General features: G+C 37.7%; 1 protein-coding gene across 1 annotated transcript in view; it reads right to left on the bottom strand.

Annotated features, from left to right (window-relative positions):
• The window catches only part of LOC5565905, a 159,143-nt gene that overhangs the window by 19,289 nt on the left and 116,557 nt on the right, over nucleotides 1-23,297 (bottom strand). The window lies entirely within an intron of this gene.

Raw genomic sequence — 23,297 nt, 5'->3', positions numbered from 1 at the left:
TTTCATTGTATGGCCATTTGTGGAATTGTATCTATATCGTGTGACAAGCACGGAGATAGTCTATGTTCTGAAAAGTCGAGAGAATTTTCATTACGAAAAGTTCCTCGATCTTGCAACAAGAAATGTTTTCAAAACATGTTTGATACATTTATATCCTCTCTGGTGCAGAATAGTATAAATCTCGGAGGTATGAAAGGAGCAAAGCCATTGAATCGTGTCTGTAGTCCGAGTCTAGAGACTCGCATTTGTCTGGTGCCTGGAATAATTTTATTCAATCAAACGAAAGGAGAGGAAATTTAAGAACCCACGAATCATACCTCGACTCAAAAGGGGTCGTCCATAAATGACGTAGCTTTTTAGGGGGGAGGGGGGTCTTCACGAATTTGTGACGATGTGTGACGAGGGGGAGGGAGGGGTCCTAGCTAGTGGACGTAGCATTTTGAATCACGTCGGTAAAAAGAGAGGCGCTGAAAAAAATGACACACAATTTTTTTTTATCAAACTTCTTTTTTCTTTGTTTGACTTATAAAGATGGGTTCTAAAATGATGATTCAGCTTTAAAACATTCATATGACAGATTGTGTAATCAAACAGATTTTTGAATGCTTTAAATAATTATGTGAACATTATATTCATGTATTAATAAATTAATTTATAAATATATAAATTAAAAGATAAATAAACAAATTAAAAATCAAGGCTTTAACGACTTGGAAAACATTGTTTTAGTTTGATTCATATTTTCTGTTAGAGCTTAATTCTTTAAAAAAACATATGTTCGCTTTAGCAAATATAGCATTAAAACAAGATATTCATTCCGTGAATTATACTCTCAATGTTGCAGAAGATCTCCACCCAATCAACTCATCGATTTGCTTTGATATATCAATGCTCTCGATGGAAAAGCCTGGACAACAGACTCGAGTGTTATCGAAGTTGTTCTTTCATTCAATTTTCTTAATAACCCGGTAATTTGAAGAAAGATTATTTATAGTATTTAATTGTTTCGTTATAGTTTGTGTAAGATTATTTCAGTATGGGGAACGATAATGAAGTTAAGCTGAAATATTATAAAGTTGAATAACTTGTATACTGCCCATAAAAGCATAACAAGTGTAATCTTTTCTACATCTGGCACCTTATTGCTAAATGGATTTGAATTTGGATAATAATGACGAATATCCATTTCAAATAAAATATATTTTATCTTGATCTTTTTCATTGAAATCTGTTTCCTAACAACGAATAATTAAAAAAACAATCCTCTAATGTAACTAAATGTCTTTTCAACATATTATAAAATCTATTGTACCCTAACTCGTTACTGTTAGCTTCATCAATTCAATAAAAGATTTTTCCTTTTTCTATATTTTCAGCTGTAAATGAATTTTTCATAGTAACAACAGCAAAAGTAATACAATTTAGCCAACAACTTAAACAGGAAAAGCTGCTACAACAAATCAAACATTTATTCGTCAGATTGTCCTTACGTTTCAGTCAGTAATTGATATCGAAACCTGTATTGAACTTCTGAATTCCAATTTTTTGTTTCAACCCAATTGCTAAGGAAAACAAATAAAAAAAATGTAGGGGGGGGGGGGTGCTTGATATGCTACGTATTTTCCAAGAGGGGGTATCAGTATTTGTGACGAAATGCTACGAGGGGGGAGGGGGGTGTAAAAAATCATTGAAAAAATGCTACGTTATTTATGGACGGCCCCAAAGAGATATGATCTGCAAATTGTAGTGTGTAGTGCAACCGCCTCATGTTGTATATGTAGTGCCATCGGCAGTTTCAATCCCAGCAAATGTACCTACCAACCGACACCATGCAGCATGTCGTGAGAAGATGCAATCGAGCTGAATCTGCTACTGTTGGTTGCAAGCTGCATTGTTCGATCGTGTGCATATTTCATGTTCGCCCGCGCTGCAACGATGAAATCGCTTCGAAACCGAACCGAGATTATGCTCACCGACAAGAACAATAAAAAATGATAATTATATGTTGCGTTTGGTACGAGAGATGTTAAGTCTGAGACCTCGTGTGGTGTGATGTGTCGTTTTATGAGCCTTCCTTCGGATGGTTTGATGGGATGTCATGCGTTTCGTAGCTGCTGGCGTGTAGGTTGGGCTCGGGCATGATGAGTGATGATCATCACAATTTGCTGTGCAAATTTATGGTTCGGTAGCTAATGAGATGAAAACTCTGTGATATTGACGTATATTATGAGGATTGCTCATATGTAATGTTGGTGTGGTATATAGGGAGGTTTTGTAATTCAAATACCCTGCTTCAGCAATTATTCAAAAAACGGCAAGTGCCGTTTCACGGTTCTTAATTGTTATGTGTGACGAATAATTTGCACAACTGAAGTGCGCAAAAAGAACATCAGAGAAAAAAAACGAAAATAACAAAATCAGACGAATAAATAGACATGACAATCATGTCAATTTCCGTCCTTATAATAAGTTTATTTGACTGTTGCCGAAGTTTCACCTATGGGAAATGGGCACACACCGTTTGAATTTTATATGGAGATAACTATGGAAAACGTATTATTTTTTGTAGAAACGTATTATTTATTTGTAGAAATTATATTATACATGCTTCAGCAAAGTTGTTGAGCATTCAATTTCAAGCAACTTTGCCTAAAAAAGATTTTTTTGTATCTCTTAAATTGACAGATTTAGAGCTTTTTTCCTACGGTGACATAGGGTGGTCCGAACAAAACTGGTTTTTTGGCTCTGGCGTTTTCAATTCAAATATCTCATCAAAGTAGTCTATGAAACACTTTTAGAACTTTGAAAAATGCGTAATTTGGTGAGTGAAGAAACTCGCTATCCCCTTCCGTTTGGGAGTAATTGTTGTTTTTCTCAAAAAAACATGCCTACTTTGATTGTGAATATCTCTGATTGGGACAAACATAAAAATATCTTTTGACGGCATTCAAAAGACAAAATTAAATTGTGTATTATACAAAATAAATACAGATGTGTTATTTTTGTAACTCTAATAAAATGCCTTGAAAAACAAATGAATTTTATCAAAACCACTTTAATAACTTTTGAACTAGAATAGATATCAACAATCCTTTTGCATTCAAATTTGCGTTTTGTTAAGTTCTAAAAGTCGTTCATATACGACTTTGACGAGAAGGTAATAACTAATAAACTAGAGTTGAAAAACTCTAGGAAAAAAACTTTAATTCGGTCAAGTTAAGAGATACAAAAAAACTTTTTTAGGCGAAGTTGCTTGAAATTGAATGCTCTACAACTTTGCTGAAGCATGCATAATATAATTTCTACAAATAAGAAAATTAGTTACACAATTTCTTTGATAATGTGACCCACCCTAATTTTTAATAACACCAAACATAGGGCTTAACTAATGCCAACAACTTTGTAGAAGACCGTTTTCTCTAATGTTTCATTCTAAAGCTCAAAATTCATCTTTCCGCGTAAAACTAATTCCTGGTCCACTGTGCAACGGTTTGGGCGCTAAGGAGCGACAAAAAAAATCAGTGCAATCCGGATTGCATGTTTTCTTAGATATCTAAAGTACTTTTACAACTTTCGATGCCACATTGGAAGTTACCCGAAGTCATGGGGGTTATCTACAACTACACTGTGTAACAAAATATAACATGTTTTTGTGTCTTGAGAATTCAAATCGTGAGGAGTTACTGTAGCAGATACTGACTCCGCTCTCAGAAATGTTCCAGTATATGACAATTCTGTGGCTTTTATGTTCACATGAAATTTAAACTATAATTTATTAAACTACTGATCTAAACATCTAAGCATGCGGAATAGAACTTAAACGGATGGATTTCGATTTAATCGATTTTTTTACCATGCCTGTTCTCTCCATACGACCTTCTGCATATGAAGCAGAAGCGGTAGCCATTACACCACCAAGCCCGTCACATATTTTCAATGATTTTAAGGGAAATTAAAGTTGTAAACCACGCAGGCTTCTAGATGTGGTTAGAATCAGAGAATTTGTTTATAAAAGAGAAGCACGAATACTGAAGCCAAAGGTTCCAATTGTACCGTCAAACGTGGTTCCAATCGAACAAATTCAATGAGACTCAAAACGATGTTACACAGAAAAGACGATGGATGTGTGTTAGTGAAAAGCGGACGGATGTGACGTCATTGACAAGCTTGGTTTCTTCTGGCGACAGACGGGATGACACGCACACTTAAATGGTGTTTAAATCACCTTAATTATTGATGGTCATATTGTTTATGAACAAAATTAAAATGCTCTCCGCGCTTCTCTAGTATAATCATATTCTCTGGTTGAACCTTACTCTCTATGGACAATAATACATCGCATCTTCACTCTTACTTTGCACAATAGAGCCGATTTATTGGAAATATCAATGGCGTTTACGTCACCTAGGCGATCATGGACAGTTTAGGTTGAATGCCATACATGAGCCCACGGTATACACAACAAGGTAGGCTATTCCCACGTGTAAACAACGATTTTCAATAAAAACATGTGTCGTCATTCCTATCGCCAAGCATGGGGCTAGAAGGATAGTAAAAGAAAGCAGGCTTTGCTTTTTCTTGTACTCGTTCGAGATTGCGATAGGAATGACGTCACTGCCAAATGTCATTTTTCGGAATATAATACCATGTTTCTTTCTATCGTGACATGAGCCAATAGAGGCTAGTGACATTTGAACTCACGAACATTCGCATAAGGTAAAAAGGTCAACAGCGTGGTAGAAACACAGACAAACAGACGTCACACTCTCATCATTGTCCATCGACCACCTTTTTAACGGTCGATTCAAAAATAGGTAGGTGGCCAATCCGCCACCCGCAGCGCTCACATCGTTTTTGTTCGCGTTTGACGTTTGCACACTACCGCCATCTGTTGGCCCGTCGGCCAAATACAATAATTTTAGCATTGGGCGCACATGTCCTTGTGACTATGATTTTGATCGAGATTTGTTCTAAGTGTTACGTCTGTTTGTCTGTGGTAGAAATGTTCACAAGGAAAATTCCACCATCTGCTAAGCTTTCGTCCATTAGCTTTCGTCTTTCGGTAAAAGTTTTTGTAATAATTACAATAGTAAAGAATGGGCTTCATCCACCCTGAGGCTTGATTATCAGAAGCAAAATTTTAAACCAAAAACCTGATTTTCGATAATTTTAGAATTTCTATTAATTGTTCATACTTCTAAAAGAACATATATTCGCCACATCATTTTTCGCGAATAGTTAAGATATGCAATCATATTAACGTGTAAAAGAAGCCTCAAGCCGTGAAATTGAATTGGGGCGTATTACACCGAGTTACTCTACGCTCGTCATACACAGTTTGTTTTTGTTTTCCTCTACGAAACTTGCACACTCTTTCCACCCTAACCAACACGCACCTAACCATTACCCAAATTGAAATATTTACACCCAGATTCTGGGTGTTTTTCTGGACAGAGTGCATATTGTATTCCTCTATGTTTCACAAACACTTCTACACTAGGGAACTTATACAATTGAGCGTGATAACCACTATGAGGTTCATTATGAAGACGAGATAAAGATCTCCATGTTTCTTGTAGGTGCCCAAAACTTTATGGTGTTTAGGGTAATAGAGAAAAATATAAAATACCGTAGAAAGTGTACTGCAACCTGTTAAAAAGTACTCAATTTTTGTAGTACCAATGGACCAATTATTGTAGTACTAGGAATGGCATCCACCCTGAGCCCAACTACTATGTGTTTATTTCGATTTTGACAACATGCAAAAAAAAAATCTTGTTGCCTAAATCGAATCGTAGTTTTTTTTTCAAAACTTTAATTACCGTAATAATGACCTATTTTGAACATGGTAAACCACAAAAAGGCTCAAACAGCAATAGGGGATCGCCATGAGGACGAAATGCCAAGAATAAGAAGAAGAAGACGTAGTGGTAAACGCACAGCTATTTAGCAAGACCACGTTGAGGGTCATGAGTTCGGATCCCACATGTTGAGGATCTTTTCGGAAAGGAAATTTTCTTGACTTCGCAGGGCATAAAGTATCTTTGTACCTGATAAATGATATACAAATGCAAAAATGGTCAAGCTCTCAGTTAATAAATGTGAAATTAATCATAAGAACACTAAGCAGAGAAGCAGGTTCTGTCCCATTTGGGAAGTAACACCAGAAAGAAGAAGAAGCCTTAAAAGGCATACACAAACGTTGAGATTAACAGGATTGAGTGATGATTGACCCATGTTTCTTTTTCTTAAATATGCATTTCCATGTAATCAAAATCGAATGGTCATGTTGTCAAAATCGAACGGGCACATTGAATTATTTAACCTAAGACACGTCGCATGCGTATACCGAGTACATGCACCCTGAAAAAAGCTCGCTTTTCATACATAGATCGAGTGATGGTGATGGCAGAATGCGTGACCGCTCTTGAGTTCTCCATACGAAAGCGAGTGTTTGAAGTTTGAGACAAATGGTACACGGAAAACAATCACAGCAACCAATAAGATTTTTTGAAAGATTCAAATTAATCATCAGTAAATATTACCAACAATGACAGACATCGCAGATAGACATCGATGCAATCTACCGCAAAATGCCGGACCTGGTTTGGCGCCGAACGGCTCGGAATCATCCACGTGGCGCAACATACGACGTCGACTACGGAAGGTTACACTGCTCTCTCCGGAGCATCCGGACACGGAAACGTACTTCCGTAGTTTCGCCCAAATCACCAACGAGAACAAACGACTGCTGGAACAGTATCCGGCATGCATAATCCATCCGCTGAGTGCGTTCCACTTCTACTGGGACATATTGATCTTTTTCGTGTTGCTAACCCATCTGCTGACCCTTTCGTTTGTCGTTTCGTATCTCATTTACATCGACGTGGACAGCTTCCCTGCTATAATTCAGTTCGATTTGATCCTATGTGTAGTGCTAGGCGTGGATACTATTTTAAAGCTGTTCACCGGATACGTTGTGAAGAAGAACAAAACCGTCGTATTGGATCCAAGTAGAATAGCGCTGCATCGTTTCAAGTACTTGAGGATTTTGTACGACTTGATCGGAGCCATGCCGTTTATTCTGCTAATCTACAAGCTCGATCGCAGTTACTACCAATCGGAACAGATCTTCTTTTTGATTTTTGCATTTTTCCTCTACTTTGCCAATATTCTCCGCTTTCACGAGGTCAACAGACGTTTCGAGACAATTCCGAAATTTTTCAAGGCCAGTGAAAATCAAATCACGATCATGAAGTTGATCATCGGAACGATTTATGTGCTACATTGGACATCCTGTATTGCTGATATCATTCCGATGCTGGTGTTCTACGCACATGACCATGGGGCACTTCCCGAGTGGAACAATACGGAATACCTGGTTGGAGATTTCCTGGTGGACATGTACTGGAGAACTTACCGCGCGCACGATGAAGTACCTTACGACATTGACAGAACTCGATCGGATATGGATCGTCTGGAGTACAGCCAGTACAGAAACTACCTTCTGAACAACAGTATCACTTTGGCGTCGAGAGATCAACGGTACGTCCTGATGAAGCTGGATGACGCCTTCAGGAACGAGACTCTGCTCTCGATCTACGTGCGATCGATGATGGATTCGATACAAATCGCCATGCAGTCCAGTCACGTGGATTCGGCAGGGCCAATGGCGACAAACAGTTGGCTGACGGCTTACGCTGTGCTGTCCGGCTGGTTATGGCTGTCGTACATACTGTTCACCATGATACGGATGGTGATCTCGACGGATTTGAGTGCGTCCAAGTATGACGAGATCGTCAATGAACTGAAAGCATACGCCTACAACAAGCGACTGAGTCCTGAATTGAAGGAGAAGATGCTGCGCCATTTCGCCAATCGGTACCGGATGAGATATTTTGACGAGGAGTCTATTCAAAATACGATTTCGGTGAACTTGAGACGCAGCATCAGGATGGAAACTTGTCAGCATTTGGTGAATAATGTGGAACTTTTTCGGAATCTACCCCACGCACTGATTGAAGATATTGTCGATCGTCTCAAATTAGAACTGTTTTTGGAAAACGACGTGATCATTCAAGCTGGTAGCTTCGGCGATGCAATGTACTTCATAGCCAGTGGGACGGCAGCTGTCTACTCGGTCAGCGGAAAGGAACTTGGACACCTGGTTGATGGAGCTCACTTCGGAGAGATCTGCCTGCTGAAGAAGGACCAAAAGCGAACGGCCAATGTGGTTGCGCTGGAGGTGTGCGAAGTGTACAAACTATCGTTTGCGGATTTTCAAATGCTGATCGAACCCCACTCGTATTTGTTGGAACGAATGCAGAAGCTTGCCAACAAACGGCTGGCCAAATCCCAAGGCATGAAGGACAAGATTTCCGAGGAAGATGTTTATGATAACTTTTTGCAATAAATATAGAAATTTACGACCAGTTTAATAATTACCTTTGATTGTGAGTAAGGCAAGAATTATAAACCTCGTTATGCGAAGAGTCTATCAAAAATCTGTTGAGGATCTTGCCAGATGAACTGCTAGTTATCTTTAAATAAATTCATCAAGTTTTTCTGGGTGGATACATGTTAAAATTATAGATTTGAGGAACTAAAAAAAAACTTTACGTAATCCAAAGCCATGAAGGACAAGATTTCAGGGGAGTATGTTTATAATAACTTCTTCCAATAAATATATAAATAACTAGTTAGTTTTATAATCACTTATATGCTGACCAATAAATTTGCATACTATAACTCAATTGTCGTGAATTGTATCCCTTGTGCCTCAAAGGTCAATATCTTCCCAGATGCTCATCAGAGTATAAACAACATTACTCTTTCCTTCTTGATTTATGGCAATGTGCAGAATATTTCTCACTGCAAGATATCTCTTGATTCGATACCATAACCATCGTCCAGCCACATGGAAATGAGGATCGAGTAACTATAAAACTAGTTCCACCCAGAGGCATGCACCGACACCGACTAAAATCGCATCCCGTTTCGGAACTTCTCGCAGCAAGAGAATAATCATGATGAGAGGGAAAAAGGAGCTGTGCGGTAATAACAGTGTGATTAAATAGAGCCGGATTAGGTTGAGAGAAATATGATAGTTAATTCCCGCGGCGAACCGTTTGCATACATATGCGAAGTAGGGTGTCCCAGAAATAATCGATGTCTGAAAAGTCAGTTGCTGAACCCTAGAATGAAAGATATGCTTATTCATAACATTTTCGTAGAACATATGAACTTAAAAAAAAACGTATTGAGGTTTCGAGCGGTAAATATTAGTTTTTGAACGTGTATATTAATTTTTTTCTGTCTACAGATTTTTTTCAAACTTATGAAAAATTGATTTTTTGATCAATTTTTGCAAAATACCAAATCAAAAAAAAGTGTACGATTTTTTATTTAAAAATTGGAGACCCCTCGAACTTCAATTCGATTTTAAGTCGAGTATAGTACACGACACTGAAGACGGCCTTACAATTGAAGTCGAAATACGCGTATGGTAGGGGAATTAGGGGCACGTTAAGCAAATGTTCGTTTTAAGATATTTTCAATTTACTCCCGGCTAGTTTTAAAGTTTGATGTTAGTACGACGTGCTACATTCATTAATGATGATAAAAATCGTATCATATGTCAGAAAAGCGAGATAGAAAATTGGGCAGAAAACAAGGGTGGCAAAAAGGTATCGGGGCGAAATGAACACTTGCATGAAATTTAGTGATTCAAATATATTAAATGACTGTCAATCGTTTCAATATGTAAAAGGGCTCTTCCTCAATCATAATAGCTAAAAAAACCATTCTGGGTTCGTTACTTTGCTCAACAATTAGATTCTTCCACGGCTTTGCTTATATGCCAATTTGAAACTGAAAAAAAACTATAAGTCAAATTTTGAAGGTCAATTGCAGCAAAAAATAAACTTTTATACCGTCAAACATTTCAAATGCAATACAGATTTCATGCAGTGTATGAATTTTTGATGAAGTATGCATATTCTCAGAAATTGAGGGGGTGTCCATTTCGCCCCGTATGTTCATTATGCCCCTAATCCCCTTACAGTACTAAATCCGGTTTTTCATTTATCTATATATATATATATATATATATATATATATATATATATATATATATATATATATATATATATATATATATATATATATATATATATATATATATATATATATATATATAAATAAAAAAAAAATGGAATGGTGTTTGTATGTCACGAAATGGCTTACGAACGGGTCACCGGATTTGTATGATTTCTTCTCCGTTTTGTGCGCCAAGGGTTCCGACGTGTTTGTGTGTATAAAAATCCCAGGATATTCACCGGGAAAGTTGAAAAAAACGATTCATAGCGTTTTTCAACAGCCTACTTGATGGCAAGACGAAGTTTAAAATAGTTCTATTCTCGAACATTGTTTTTTTTTCTGAGACACCCTAATGCGCGAATGCGTCATCGTATCGGTACGACTTAATCAGAGTCCGATCATCCGGCCGGGACTGTGGTCCAGCCGGAATATCGCATCGCATCGGTCCATCAGAAGCAAACGCTGTAGAAAATTATGCTCCCGCGCCCGTTCAAAGGTTAAGTGAGGACTTTCTATGACTGTTGTATACCGGACCGGGTGCCGCTATGGGATCGGGTGCCTGCTACGTGCCCGGGGATTGAATTGCAAGGAAATGCTTTCAGACGGCGGTCACACAGTTCAACAAAGCATAAAATAATAGGTTTTCATTCTGGTAGATTGGATTCGTCGGCTCGCCAGAGCGTGAGTCAGCGCTAAAACAACCAATGATTTTACGGCGGTTGCATCGAAAGCGAGTGAAATTCGGCAAAGCAGTTATGCATTTTAAAGAAGGAATGTATCCTTCTTATTATATTGATAGTCCATTATGCCGAACAGACGTATGCCTAATTTAAGGGAAATGGAGTGATACTTTGTTAAGAGAATACACTGAAACCACGTTTTACGAAGCTTTTTTACGTCAATTCAACAAACGATACTGGGTCATCCAAAAACTTGCTGGAATATAAATCTGCTAAATTCGTTATACAAATGCAGTATATGCATGATTGACCGCCCGCAGATGCTACTTCGTTAATGCAAGAACAACTGCGTCCGAATGCAGGTCAATTTGGGGATGGTAGGGAAATGTTGACGTGTTACTTGCTTTATGAAAGCCGAGGAGTCCTCTGCACATCCACAAGTAGACATTGGGCATCCACAAGTAGATTGTAGGCTTCGTGGCCGTGTGGTTAGTGTTACCCAGCACTTAGCCGCATCGTGTCAAGGGGCGTGGGTTCGATTCCCACTTCAGTCCGGAAAACTTTTCGTCAGAAATGTATTTCGACTGTACCACTGGGCGTTGCATGCTAGTCCGTTGTCTAGTGTGGTGCTTCCTTCAAAGGGCAAATCGTCCACTGGAAGCATTAACGTGTCAGTGTCTTTAACGACGCGCGACATGTTTGATCCTGCCCCCATCGCCCGCCCCCACCGGAGCAAGCGTCAAGATCAAAAGATCAAACATAACTCCGTTATATATTGAAGAATGCAGTGTATACAAAGACAAACTATTTCGTTTTTGGTAAATATTCAGCATGGTTCAATGAAAGAAATTCGTAATGTATTAAGTATAACAAAAATTTTCGATCCTAAAATCTACTAGCCTTATCGGTTTATGGACAAAAGGTCGAAAGACAAAAGGTCGAAAGGACAAAATGTCGAAAGACAAAAGGTCGAAAATGATTTACTCGGTGGAATTTTTTTCCTTCTATGAAAAAAGATTTTCGACCTTTGTCCCTTCTCCTTTGTTCTTCGAGCTTTTGTCCTTTCGACCTTTTGTCTTTGGACCTTCTGTCTTTTCGACCTTTTGTCTTTCGGTTGTATTCGACGGGGGGAATACATCACTTCCGAACAGTTAAAATCGCCGACGACCCAGGTACCAATTTGAAGCTGCTGAAACGCTTTAATAACAAATTCATTTCAGCCTTTGTTTGAACAAAAGCTGTTCATAGCCTCCACACACTTTTGTACAGCTTTTAAACATCTAATTCTGGCGATTTTATTCAACCTTATGCCTAATTGAAGCTATAAGGCTGAATAAAGGTCTAGTATGCGCTTATTCAAGTCCCTTTCAACAACGATAATTCTATTTTAAGAACAGATGGCAACCATCGATGGCTTAACGATCGCTTTTTTGCCCAAAAAAATTTTTTTACAAATTCAAAGTTTTTGGTTTTATCCAGAGTCTATGAATAAAGGGTTGCACGAAGACTGAAACCAAGTCTACCTATCGAACCGTTAAATCGTCAACCTATCGAGAAAAATAAACAAACACGTTTTGGGACGAGAGAAGTATTGTTATCGTGACGAAATAAAAAAAAATGCTGTGGTTTAAGTTACGGTGTGATACGATGATGTAACAAAATAATTGCTCTTAAGGGCCTATAATTTGTGAATGAACTTCCATCTTGTTACATGTAATGTAAGTAATCTCCCTCCATCAGTGGAAATATATAACTCTGTTTCATAGTTGAAATGCACCCAAAATTTAATAAACCATACAAAATTATATATATGTTATTCAATCCAGATTTACGCTACAAATGCGGCTGATTTCGGTAAATTCCCAGAGAGCAAACGGCTAAGAGAAATTCACTGTTTCAATAGACCATTTCCGTGAAAAAAATTTATTGGCTTATATGCTTTCTGACAATTTACTGAACAAACTTTCCTAAGGAACCGATATGGTTTGGAGCCTTTGACTATTAGAAAACGATGAAAAACTTGCGGCACGTTAGTTCACCCCTCGGTCCCCTGCAATTTGTTTCACCTCGAAAAAATGCAGACCCCTTTTTCCCCTATGGTATTGCCACCACGTTGTGGTGAATTTAAGATCAGCTGGCATAACCAGATGATTTTTGTTTATGTTTTCATTCATCATAATGGGCTCCGCTGGTTTCGCTCCCCCTTCCTTCGCGGTTTCTGAATCACCGCGGAAACCACCTTCACCGCTTCGGCCGAATATGACCGCACCCGGCGAACACTACACGGTTCTGTAACGCAAGGATTATAGTCGACAGATGCCTGATCTCTCTGTTTTCTGCTGACGAGGATTGAATAAGCCGGATGATTCCCGCCTAGAGGACACAACAGCCGCGCAAGGAAATTTTGAGCGGCTGTTGCTGCCTCTAGGCGGGAATCTTCCGGCTTATTCAATCCTCGTCGGCAGAAAACAGAGGGATCAGGCATCTCAAAATTTGCTTGCGCGACTGTTGCCGCCTCAAGGCGGAAATCTTCCGGATCAACATCCAACAGATAGATTTAGGCATTTGCCAGCATGAATAGTAAAAATAGCCTTCTACAGAACCAGCGGTACCGTAACTGTTGGGTGGATGAGAGATTTGTTGTTAGGGGGTGGTTTTGAATTTTGAATATGTGGAGGAAAACATATTTTCCTAAACCTGAATCGGGTTGGAGTTGAAACTGTGATTCAGAACGGGTTGCGCCAGTTCCAACCTGGTTTAAAGACGTTTGTTTGAGTACTTTCAAGTTAGTTTCGTTGGCGCTCCTGTTTGGGGCGCCCTGACCGGGATCACGGTCAGTTTGAGCGCGCACCTGATTTGACGTTTCCAAATGTAAACAAGCATCCCAATGCAGGGGTGGAATCGAAAAACTGTTGCAAAATCACCACGCTGATTCCCATAGGGTTGAACAAACTGTGCCGCATCTCGAATTATTTTTCAAAATATGGTGAGTATCTATGTTTTCAAAAATTTGAAAGAAAATCAGGAGTGCATATAAACAAAATCTGAAAGCGGTTACATTCATTAAAAATGATTGCCTTTCGAAGAAAAATACAAAAACTGGGGGTTAGATCTAACGGAAATGGTCTATTGCTCGTCACGCGGAAACCGAAAAAGATCAAAATTTTGAGTTCATGCTGTTTGTTGTATGTGCTGTTGCAATTCTATATTAAACATTTCATTGTTATTACTTTATAATTACAAAACCAAAGATCTATTTCAATTTAATTCTTTGCGACTTTGTAAAAAAAACGAATTGAGAGTGCATTTGAGTGAGGTCACTGGAAAGCGCACACAGTAAAATAGGTGGCCAGAATAATTAAATGATATGTGATTGGCGAACTTGTTGCCAGTTCTTTTTGCGCAACTCTCCATTCATAGGCTCTGGTTTTATCAATGCAACTAACGATTTCAAACACATAGTGGAGATGTGTGCTGGGTTTTGAAGATGACGATTAGTAAATGTGAACAAATGAGAATTGAACTGGGAATCATCGATTTATAACCACTTACCTTGACATCTGCTTCACACGAGACTGTGTGAGCATCATTTAAAGCAAGGGAATAACTTATTGAATTGCCTGAATAAGGGCTATGTTGAAGGTTGTATTAAGGCTGAAGAAGTGATATAGTGCTATGCAAAAACACTTAAGTTAGCTGTCAAAATTATGTTGTGATTTTTGTTTGGGTATAAAATCCTCGATAATCTTTAATTACAACGGTTTATTTGTTGTCAACGCAAGTTGATAATGATATTGGTTTCGTACATACAATTAAAAAATGTGACAAATAAATCTTCGTGCTTGAGTGTGGAGTTCTAGCTTTTTTTTTACCGAAGGTCATCGTTGCCGAATTCAGGAGATTTTTTTTCGACAAACGATAGGCCTGTGTGCGTTTGAAACATGTGCGCTTCGGGACGTGAAAAATTGTTGTTCGATGAGTTCAATGAAACAGTTTTATAATTTTTTTTTAGGTTTGGGCATACCTACAAACTTTGATGAGTATATTTTTTGAAACCTACAGCTGCACAATTTTTCGACAAAGGCTATTGATTTGATTAAAGCTTCAAATAACCTTTAATCAATGTCATTCAGGTTGGCTGAACAAAAGTGCAAACTGCAGATGGAAAATGGTTTGTTCCTATTGATGTTCAGCTTTGAGTATACTGCTGAACATGCATTGAAGACGTGAGCGAGCTTGATGAGCATGATCATTAAACAATCAAAGCGACCTTATGCTGCGAGCGAACTGCGCTGCTCAGTTAGGTTGTAGTTAGCGATCATGAAAGCTCACCGTAGGGATAAACAATGAGCATGGAATATCACTTGGCAACCCCAAAGTGTATGGCTATCACAACTTATGTGTAGGACGTTGAAATCAAAGCAAACTATGGACCAATGCATGAGTTTACGAATTTGACGTTTGAGCGGTGCCGAATTCACTCGTTTCCATGGTCACGTAAATAACACGGCACCGCTCAAACGTCAAAGAATGAACTCATGCATTGGTCCATATTGATTTCTAAACGTCAGTGGTTTTGAAAAGACTGGATTCAAAGAAGTTCAATTTTAAAAAATCGACTTTGATTCCAATTTATTACGCATGGGTTTGAACGTTTGATAATTAAACAAATGTTATAAGGCAGCATGGATAATTTTATACCTTCTTCCGTTTTCCTTAACGCGATTTGTATAAAAATCTTAAAACTTGTTTATGAGCAGTGACGCGGAAGCCTATATAATCCTTAAACCTAAAACATTTCGGCAGAGGCGCCTGGGTTGTATTTGCAATGCATTATAATTGGGTAAATCTGGAAACGAAATTCGTGCGGCGGTTAACATTCCCACTACTTACATCAATACACCAAATATTATAATCTATATCGCAAAAACTCGTTTTCTCATATTAGAAAAAAACAGACTATTTAACTTGTCACCTTAATCCTATATAGCACTATGAATGCTTTATATACTGCAACAACTTTATGAACAACTTCAATTTGACCAATGCCGTGCTCAGTTAATTTTTATTGCTGATCTGTGCATATCAGGTTGATCAATGATCGTCAACGCTCAACGAGCTTGACAAATCACGGCCTACTCCTTCGATGAGCATCAAGTTACCCTAAAATAGGCTGAACTTTGCTCATGAACTGAGCTTTTTTTTTGCTGAATAAGAGTGTTTAAAAAGCTTTTATTCAAATTTTTGTTCAGCTGTCACGGTGTTCAGCCTTGTACACCATTAATCGGCCAATGTTCAGCAAATAATCTTGTTGTTCAGCCTTCATTGTTACTTGGGGAGCTTGTCAAGCAAAATCTTCACTCAAAGTCAAACATTACCCGATTCTGCAAAGTCAGGAGTACATTATGGAACATCCAACAGCTCCGGCAGATTAATTGTGTCGTGAAACAATGTGGGAACTCACAGGAATTTAGCCAAGAATGTCATCGATATAATGGCAAGGTAACGAAGAGTTTAAACTTTTTCAAAAACAAAACCTTTTTTTATAATTTCACTAGAAAACATCACCGATCGCCATGAGACACGTTGACTATGGTGAAGAAAGTGACAGTTGGACTTGTGTAACGCCCTGAGCATACGAATTCTTGCATAATAGTCACGATTTCATGACTTTTAGTCATGATATCATGAAACATAAAATTTTATGAAATCATGACTTTTTGTTCATGAATCCGGCAACGGTTTATTTTCCGTGCAGACTACGCGGAACATCAGTATAAACCCGGAACCGATCATCCGACTGAGGTTCCCGGTATCGGTCACGAAACTTGAATATTGTTGTGGTGTTTTGTCAAAATTTTATTGAAATCGGCTTAAAATTATGGCATTCGGGACAAAGGATCACGAAAATTTGGTTGTAAAACAGGCCAGGGACGCAAAGATTAAAGTACTCGCTTCCACAGTATTTATAAAAAATAGACAATTATTAGGATACCTGTTCCCGAAGGGAAACCAAATTTTTCGACAGCGGCTGACTTGTTTTCAGCAACGCTTAAAACTGAAATTTATTTCATTTTATTATAATTATTCATCTTATAAGACTAACATGTTACTCACAAGAAGTGGTTTCCTTGTACTTCCTTTTCCACTGTGTGATGATGTTGGGTACCGCTACCCTAACTGAACTACTTCTCTGCGGATGCCTTTCTAATGCATACAAATTCTTATTAACACAATATTCTTCTCTATACTTTTCTACTTACAGTTTATCAGCGAATCTTTTAAACTTGATGGGGATAATCCTTCTCTTTTTCAGGTAATTTACCGGATATTGATTGCAATCACCACGGCTGCATAGTAGGGCTAGTAAGTATTTACATTTTAATATACTAACTTCGTTATTTCATTTCAGGTCCTTACCAATAGAATCGTGTCACAGATGTTGCAGAATCTAGTCTTCCTTGCTTAATAATCACTTAATATAAGGCCCTATGGAATAAACTAAATGCTCACTGTAATCACAACGATTTATTGCGATGGCGAAACTACTTTTTTTCCAATATCCGACTGGTCAACTTCTACTACATTAACATATGTTTTTTTGTTTTGCTTTTTCCCTCTCTGTCTACACTACCACTTTACGGGAGCTGTCATGTTGTGTTTATGCTGCGCCGTTAGGACTGTTCAGGCAGTAGACCTGTTCAAGCGGCGTCGCAACAATACCTAATCCAACGGTAAGTAAAACCATTAGTTTGAAACAATTGATTGGACAATTGAACGATGATTGGGTATACTGAACATTAGAAACAAACATACAGATATAAGGGGAGATCGCACGAGCGTTTTTAATTTTGTGTCACATTTATATCGGTTCGCGTTTTTTTTTTGTTTCAATTCGGCTTGCGAAAATTAGATTCGGCGAATGGTGCTATCCCGGATAAAAACGTATCATTCAGTGAATGGAATAAACCATTAATGTACAATATAACGTATTGGATACAATACAGCGTATTGTAATTGAATGTCGAAGCAATATTATTCATGTTTGGATATACAATTCAAAAACAATATAATATGTTGTAACAGAACATTGTATTGTTTTTAATTGGTTTTATACCTTACAATTTTGGTCAAATTCCTATTTTCGCGTAAAACAACTGTTGCTTTTTTCTATGTAGCTTTGCTGAAAGAAATAAACAAAACAAGTTCAAAAAGCAAGAAATGTTGGGTGGAAAATATTCAAAAAGTCAAAATAAGTAGTTTTTTAGAAGTCACTTGACATTAGCTGACATGCAACCATGATACAGTTTGTTGAATTGTTTTTGTATTGTACAACAATACACGAATTGCTTATCAAGACAATACATGAACAATATATCATATTGTGTTTTCAAAATATTTGTATGAGAAAATATCTATATTTGTATTGTTACGATACTTAACCACCCATACATTATATTGCAAAAATCTCATATACCATACAGTGAACTGTTGAAAACAATATATTGTACTGTAATTGTATTGTCATTTCACAAAATACTGTATTGTATTTCCAATATATTGAATGGTACTGTTTCAATACGTTATATTGTTTTTGTATTGTATTTTTTATCCGGGATGTCACGTGCAAATTTTCTGTGAAAACATATGATAAATGTGAAAACATGTGATAAATGTGTTTTTTATATCAGTTATGATTGAATGATTTGATGGTGCAGCTTGAAGCTTTCTGAAAATAGTTATTGCAAAGAGCTAATTAAAGTGTGATAACCGCATTTTATAATGACCATTGGGATAGGCAAAGTTGAATATTTCAAGCCAGAATTAACTGTCCAGTTTTGCACCGCCATATTATGTGCGTTTTGACGGTTTTGACGACCGAAAGCATAATTATGCACGCATGTCCTAGTTGTACTCAGATACGGAACCGTCCAGAGGATGTGGATTCAATTTCTCAACAATTTGGGACGGATCTGGTGTAGTGGTTAGAAGACATGCCTCTCACGCTGAGGACCTGGGATCGAATCCCATCCCGAGATAATCACTAAAAAAATCAGTGACGAAATCCTTCGGAAGGGAAATAAAACCGTTGGTCCCGAGATGAACTAGCCCAGGGCTAAACATCTCGTTAATAAAGATAGAAAAACAAAAATCCCAACAAAATGATTGATTTTTTTTTGTGGAAACGACTTTTTTACTAGACGTTAGAACAAATGAACGGATTTGAAGAGTTTGTTCCAAACACACTGCTTATATTGTAGGCTCTGTGTAGGGTAAATTTATTTTCTCGTTTCAGAGAGCGCCATTACTTATACCAGCGCTGAACACTAGGTATACACTCCCGTGCAAAAGTTTGGGTTCAACCCCTCAAAAACATACAAAAGTGTTCAGTCCATATATCTGTAATTACACGTCCAATTGTATATATTTTTTTCAAAAAACATTTTTTAAAATTTTGTATACTAAATTTTTACTTTACTTGTGACATTTTTACAGAAAGTACACTATAAAATATAGCAAATTTTCTCAGCATTGGATCGACCAAAATTTTAAAACAAGGTGCAACTAGAATCGTTATCTTATATTCTTTGAAGTGCACTCTCGAAATTTTTGCGGAAAAATCTGAAAACTATTCAAAATAAATGAAATAATCAAGTCATCGGGCAAAAATTGGGTTCACCCCCTAGTATGATGCAAATCGTGCAAAACTTTGTGTTTGGGGTGAACCCAAACTTATGCACGGGAGTGTATATATTTGTTCCCCATCCCTGGATGACAAACGCGCATGGAGTGACATGACTCCCAACGATTACAACATTACATTCACACTCACACCCAATTACAAAGATATACTATATTACACATACCGTAAAACGGGGTAACTTTGATAATGCGGGTAACTTTGATAATGCGAGACTCTTAACATACTAAACGAAATAACAAAGTTCCTGTTAATCTGTTAAGCAAAACGAATGCAAAAGTAAAGAGTATTAGTATGACACTTCATGTTAAAGCTATTTTCGTTGGAATCAAGTACATTTGAGGATTTATATGCATATATGGAAAATTTATAAGATTTTAACAATTTTGAAATGCTCTCAAACAATCTGTTCTACGATCACTATTTGATGAAGTCATAATGAATTCGTCACTTATACTTGATAGCCTAGTTATAGTAGAACTCGAATTCGGTCTCAAAACTCTTAGCGAATACTATTTTTACAAACTGGGACCATTTTTGTAATCTAAGTCAGAAATTTCCATATAGCGTTAAACGCCTAAAGATATGGAACGCCCTACAAATGTTCTGTAATTCATTCAATTTTGTTCGCGTGATGCTCCATTATCAAAGTTACCCCAAAACAGAAAACCGACTTTCGATTATATGAAAAATTATATATCCATTTAGAATAAATCTTTTGGAAATCTATCAACTGGAATCGATAGTTAGGATACCAGTACTTGTTTTAAAAATATGAATTAAAATTCTTTGAAACAGCATGCATAAATATTCAAGTTTTCTTCGAAAAAACTATCAAAGTTACCCCGTTTTACGGTACACTAAATTCAAATATGGTCGCATCACTCGTTTATAGTGAATCTTAAACCATTATCCTTCTCATGATCCAACTTCTTGACATCTTTGAGGATCTCATTATTATGCTTTCTTTTCCTTGTAACGGAGAAGATGCGGGCGTGGCAATGGAAATTATCATGTCTTTTAATCTCTGACTTCCGACTGGATTTCATCCAAAATAGTTTTTCATGAGTAATTGGAAAAAGAGTGGTATAGTCACTAACATGACAGTTTTCAATCTACGAAATACTCCACGCAACGAAAACATACAGGTATATTGTAAACCTTTAGGTAACATGTTTCTGTGGATATTTTAATAAAAGTAATAAAAAATCACTCGAAATAAGAGAAGATAATCGCGTCAACCGTCATCAGAAAGCTGAAACAATACACTGCACAGGAAGCACGATTCTATTGAAATTCAACGTTAAATTGAGAAGTAACAGTTGTTAAAGATAAGCTAATTTCTACCGCAGAGTGTGTCGGGTTATGAAACAATAACAGCTCTTACGAAAATCCCAGACTTACAGCTTAAGCCATGCTATAATTCAATTCCACGCACTGAAAGCGCCAACGTCTCAAAGTCATATTTGATTGGCAAGTGCCTCTCTCGGTCAGCACCACTCAGAGTTGGTTTCGTTCTTCATCATCAGGGCCACTGCACGTTGAAGGTAGATCGCTCACTGCCCGATGAACTCGATTCTTTCACTTTGTTTGTAAAATTAATTAAGAACCCATATTTTGGTGTGAAAAAAACTTTTTATTAACGCCACAATGCCCGTTGTATCTGGCTGCTTTCATGAGGCTGTGAAATAATGCATCACTCACTGTGTGCTAAAGACCAGCATATTTTGGTCGCTCGAAACTCGAACTCCATGCTTCAAACTCCCGTGATAAATTGTTTCCCATTCTGTCGAGAGGTCGAGTGGAGCTGTGCCAGAGAAAAGTGTTGCTTCTTGCGGTGTGATGAATGGGCTCTCATATCTTTTGTAAAACCAGGGTCTATTCGTTACATTTTATCGCGAACGCCTTTTCTTCTCTCCGATCTTCTTTAGATATACGGAAGATACATTAGCAGTAAAAAGGCAGAAAGGTAAAAGAAGTATGTATTCTTAACAACTGGCAATAAATAATCCAGCTATTCAGAAACTGTGCCCGGGATAAAACAAAGTTATCATACTTTGGCATTCTATCAGCGGTCGAGTCCGCGATCCGGTTTCCATTTGAAAAGGTTCCTCTATATCAGCAGAATAGATATAGAAACCCAATTCCCTGTGGCAATATACCAAGAAATTGTATGGCCCCTTTCTGAGGAGAGAAAACTTTTGCAAAAGCTACCGGCAGCGCATGACTCAATTAGCACCATTAACCCATTTCTACTCGCGTGGTGAACTGACTTCGTCTACATTGCACACTTGGGTTGACCCGTTTCCCGACCTCATTCATTAGCAAAATGCGTCAACGGTCGAGATCTACATGATGCCGTACGCACCTGTTAGTGCTGCTTCCCTAAAGATTCGATTCGTTTATGTTGGCAGTTTTCCCACCCCAACAATGCGAAAGAGATGGCGTGGTTTCCGACATTAACGAAATCAGTGCCAGGCACATGCGTAAATTAGACATGTACGCCGATTCAGCTCGAAAAAAAAATGATAGTACATACTTCTACAAAAATATGCTCTAGTAGAAGATACTTAGGCTATTCCCACAGTGATCCTTAGAGAAATGAGGTAGAAGTATCACTCAATCTAGTTCTTCGGGGAATTCTCCCTGGATATTCATAAAAGTTTTGCCAGGAATACCTGTTTCTTCTTCTTGGCATTACGTCCTCACTGGGACAGAGCCTGCTTCGCAGCTTAGTGTTCAATTAGCACTTTCACAGTATTAACTGGGAGATTTATTTGCCAAAGTTGCCATTTTCGCATTATCTCATAATCAGTGCTGGGAATGGTAATAGTGGTAGTAGGCTTGAATTTCGAGAAAATTACGTGGTTCTCTCACTACAGTAGCTACAAATTTATAAATCTCATCAAGTAGCCTATTTTAGGTGCGTGAATTTTCTGAATCTGTAGTGTCATCATAGGCTGTAAATGCGGGAAATTTATTTCAAGATTTTCCCAATCCTGCTCATAATATCTTAACAAGATATGGTCCAATACTTATCCATACTAATTGAATTTTAAAGCCTTATATTTTCACTTTCGGTCAGCTTTGGGCCACTTTGCACCGCCACCGTTTAAAACCATCGCCGCTAAGGTCTAGTGTAGATTCAAATGACCATTGTGCTTTTCTCAAGAGAATCCCAGAAAATCCAAGTGAAACCATGTTCAGATTAAAATTCATTGCTGCACATGTAATGGGAGAAATTTAGTGCCATAACGCAAACAATTCATCTCAAGTTCACATTGTGGGAAATCGTTTCACATCTTGTTAAAAATCAGAAATGCACCTCATGCATATGCGCCAAAAAATCGACACAATCATCGAATTTACATAAAAGCTAATCTGCTTGTTAGAAAAATAAAGCACAGCAAAATGTAGCTTTCGCTTTCGTCACCCGTGATGTTAATCGATTTTATCTTGTTTCCACAGTAAAATTACAGTTTTCGGTAGTAACAATACAAACAACACCCCAAACTGACAAAGCATAGTACGCCATGGCTCCTCTCGGGTGCGCATTGTTAGCTCCATCTGCCAGCGATTTGGTAAATCGCTGCGCTTTCCTTCACTGAACCGAGTAATCATGTAAGATTTATCTGAAAACACATATAGTTTTTTTCCATATAGCTTTTCACATAACGCTCATCAATTTATCACATAAACTTGTGCGATTCCATTTTGATTAGATTCATCTGATAAAACACATACATTTTATGCAAACTCAAAATAAAAACCATTGGATTTTGCTGATGAATGTTATGTGAAATTCAGATGATAAATAT

Source organism: Aedes aegypti, chromosome 2 (genome assembly GCF_002204515.2).
Source record: "Aedes aegypti strain LVP_AGWG chromosome 2, AaegL5.0 Primary Assembly, whole genome shotgun sequence".
NCBI lineage: Eukaryota > Metazoa > Arthropoda > Insecta > Diptera > Culicidae > Aedes > Aedes aegypti.
This window is presented reverse-complemented; position numbering and strand designations above follow the sequence as displayed.